The following is a 4,203-nucleotide window of genomic DNA, read 5'->3' on the forward strand; positions in this document are numbered from 1 at the left end:
CAACCTCATTCAAGGCCAGTGGATGAGTTCATATTGTGGTGTATACTTTGACAACCAGGCTCATAATGAACTCGTCGATTGGTTTGCGCAATAAATAAAGAATGCGCAAATTGTACTCGATATTCAAGTTGATTTATGTTTAATAATTATTAATAAACTTTTTTTATGCCTGCACGTGTCATTGGCAATATGATCATTGCAACCAATATCTCACAATAGAAGCGGCTGTATTGATTATTTAGTACCGATCCCCTTAGATCAGAATTAATTATTTTTTTTTAGTGGCTTCTGGAGCCCATAGACATCTACAACGTAAACGCGCCACCTACCTTGAGATATAAGTTCTAAGGTCTCAAGTATAGTTACAACGGCTACCCCACCCTTCAAACCGAAACGCATTACTGCTTCACGGCAGAATTAAGCAGCTTGATGGTACATACCCGCGCGGACTCACAAGAGGTCCTACTACCAGTAATTACGCAAATTATAGTTTTGCGGATTTGATTTTTATTACACGATGTCATTCCTTCACCGTGAAAGTCAATTGTGAACATTTGTTGAGTACGTATTTTATTAGAAATATTGATACCCGCCTGGGATTCGAACACCGGTGCATCGCTCGACACGAATGCACCGGACGTCTTATCCTTTAGGCCACGACGACTTCATTCTAAACTAGACTTCAGCTAAAGTGAGTCACGGGCATAAATGAGAAACAATAAGAAAAATTTTCAACACTCTTTTTTTTTTTTTTCAATAAATTAAACACCTCTTAAACAACGACAAGAGCCAATAAACATCCAAATTTATAATTGATGATACCGACAGAGACAGAATTAAACCAATTTTCCATCATCATTCGTAAGTAGGGTAGTTCAACAAAAAATCTCACAGATGGGGATGAATTTTAATGTTAATATGAATACACGATAAGGTTAGTATGCAAAAGAATACCTACACCACTGGAAACATAATCTAAACGTCACTTTTATTTATTTATAAAAAACAATTTGGAGCACACGCAAACTTTTAACACAAAATAAAATTCATCTAGGGACACAGAACTTATTATAAGAATTTTGACGAAAAAAATAAAAGCAAAGCGTGTTACCGAAACATTCAAAAGGCGATTTTTGATTTGACAATGACATGGAATAAAGAAATTATAATATAGTGACGTCACGATTGATAATGATAAAGCAATGATGATGAACACCGGCTCGATGTCATGTTCAGCATAAGTGCATGTCAGTGAAAGTCTTCTTGTCCTTGAAAACTGGCCCCCAGGAACCGTAGTCTTTCTTCTGTTCCTGCTGCTTGACCAGCTGGTAAGTTGGTGAAGCTGGCTTCCTGAAAATTCGAAAGAACATTTTCAAACTATCCTCAAAAAGCGCGTAGCCTTCGATCATGATCGCGCTGAAATTTTTAAATCAACCTTGTTATTTTACGCGCCATTTTTCAACACAAATACACGACTGGTTTGCAAGTTTATCGAATGCATTGTAATTTTATTAAAAAGGTGCTTTAGAAATAAAAATACGTTTATTGAGTGGAAGAGAATAATAAATATCATATATTTATGTATCATTCGAGGGCACAGATATTTATGGTCTAACAAACACATCGAATTATTTGTTAATTTTATATTCTCACATCATTCCATGCGACAAGGTCGAATTTATATACCAATTGTACAAGGTTCGAGCTATTACTTATATTACCAGCCTATCATACAAACTATTTTTAGGATTGACATTCAATTAGTTTAATCTCACTACCTTGAAACTAAAATACACCATTATTTTATTATAACTTATGTGGCTGCTACAGATTCCAAATTATTGAGAAAACGTAAATGCCGCCACCCACCTCGAGACAAGAGTTGTAAGGTCTCAGTTTTAATAGTTACAACGGCTTCCCCACCCTTCAAACCGAAACGCATTACACATCTACAACATAGACATCTACAACGTAAATGTGCCACCCCATTTACGTTGTAGATGTCTATGGGCTCCAGTAACCACTTAACACCAGGTGGGCTGTGAGCTCGTCCACCCAACTAAGCAATAAAAAAAAATGAAAATATTCAATATGAAACAGTCAGGATGATGGTGGTATCCATAATCACGTTTAGCCCTACCATTAGTACTGTGTTATTTCCTTTCCTGCATAATTCTCCTAACACATTTTATAACTTCTCCACATATTTTCTCATAAAAAGATTAACAAAATATATACAGGGTGTAGTATTTTCTTCGGTTTTCGTGAATGGCTGACATAATCTAAACTAAAAAATGAGTTTTTTTTTCTACCTATGCTGATAGCCTTGAGAGGCTATTTCAGCTTCACCCTAACACGTAGATGTGCTCACGGGGTTCAAACCGGAGTGTTGCTAACACTAGCCCTAGCAAGAGCAGTGCTTCGCAGAATCTACCACCGGATCGGAAACGCGACCCACTGAGAAGATCCGGCGAGAAACTCAGTGGGCTGTGTCTGAGGGTTAATTCGCTCGTCGAGCCCTTCGTCGCAAGCGACGAGCTCGACGAGGACGGTGACCGGGAAATGAGATGTTAAGCCGTAAACTTAATTTGAATTAAAATACAGGGTGTTTTTTTTCTCTCGGATAAACTTACTTCATAGGAGCGGCCACATCAAAAGACTTGCAAGCGTAATTGGCCTTGTTGGCGGTCTTGCACTCATCTCCACGAGCCATGACTGCTAACATTCAATTTTATCTCTTTCACTCGTGTTAAGCTGACACCGGTGGAAGGCGGATGGACGATGGGGGTGAGGGGAGTTCAGGGACCTGGCGTCTAGGGCACGTGTTGGATGTGGGTGAGTACCGCGTGTTCTAGGCGATTCCCAGTATTGGCGCGGCGACTACCCTTCCTGGTGCACAGGTTTTTGGCGAGTCTGAAATAAAAACATACGAAAATTAATTTCTATTCGTTTTTATTATTATTATTAATCGGGATTTTATAATATCATCAATTGATGATTGTCTAGAATAGATCGCTCTTAGCGAAAAGGGCACTCATTATACTTTTTAATACTTAATGTTTTGCATTTTTTTTATTTGGATGTACAATGCATATTCTCTCTCTGTCTCTCTCTCTACTCTCTATAATTAATGTATAGGAGCATTTACGTTGTTGATATCCCAGGGTTCGCAAACCCATCTAAGCAATAAATAAAAATAAATAAAAACAATAATAGAATTTTCACCAGTTTTTGCGAGTCGCAGATAAAGTTAAATATATTTTATTTCGACATTTAAATCAATTAAGTCTTAGTCGTTCGATAACCATGAAAACTGTGACGTTCGTAACGTCGATTAATAATATAATACAATGAAAATACTTAATGCTAAAGGAACTGTCTGTTACAGTTTTTTTTTATTGCTTAAATGGACGGACGAGCTCACAGCCCACCTGGTGTTAAGTGGTTACTGGAGCCCATAGACATTCACAACGTAAATGCGCCACCCACCTTGAGATATAAGTTCTAAGATCTCAAGTATAGTTACAGCGGCTGCCTCACCCTGCAAACCGAAACGCATTACTGCTTCACGGCAGAAATAGGCAGAGTGGTGGTACCCACCCGCGCGGACTCACAAGAGGTCCTACCACCAGTAAAAAAGTTACAGTAAAAACAATTAAGAATCTGTAGATCTGTATGACATTTCGGACACGATTCTCTTACAATCAACTGATTTAAGCTCACAAACATTCGGCACGTGTCAAAAACAGTCCCTTGTTCGCTATTCCATTTGAATATTCAATGTTTCAGCCGACCTTTTACATCGCAAGATTGAAACTCGTGAAAATTTTATCAATATTTAATTCATTCGTCAGTTTGCGCCGCCATTTTCTAAGTTGAATGTCATCGGAGCAGGAGACCAGTGGGGGCTTCGTCTATGGTGCAGGGTGTGGGTATAACGGTGTTAGGGGGCGCCAGCTTCGGAACTTTCGATTATCATTATTTTCCCTATCTATTCGCTAATAGCCTAGGAGTTATTCCAGCTACGCGCGGACGGATAGGTGAGCTCACGGGCTCAACTTGAGAGAATTTTCTAACACTAACCCGAGATAGCTATAATAAAACTCGGAATCGTAACTCACTAAGAAGATCCGGCGAGGAACTTAGTGGGCTGTGTCTGTGGGTTAACTTTTAATGAACCTGTTACAATTGTATCTATTCCGT

General features: G+C 38.7%; 1 long non-coding RNA gene across 1 annotated transcript; it reads right to left on the reverse strand.

The window, feature by feature from the left end:
* Positions 1-893: 893 nt before the first annotated feature.
* LOC149500109 (uncharacterized) lies at positions 894-2,913 on the reverse strand. Its single transcript, XR_016325110.1, has 2 exons — positions 2,634-2,913; positions 894-1,350 (listed from the first exon to the last, which is right to left on the reverse strand). It is a non-coding gene; the product is annotated as an uncharacterized LOC149500109 (long non-coding RNA).
* Positions 2,914-4,203: the final 1,290 nt, after the last annotated feature.

The sequence above is a fragment of the Bombyx mandarina genome, chromosome 23 (genome assembly GCF_030267445.1).
Source record: "Bombyx mandarina strain Sakado chromosome 23, ASM3026744v2".
Classification (NCBI taxonomy): domain Eukaryota; kingdom Metazoa; phylum Arthropoda; class Insecta; order Lepidoptera; family Bombycidae; genus Bombyx; species Bombyx mandarina.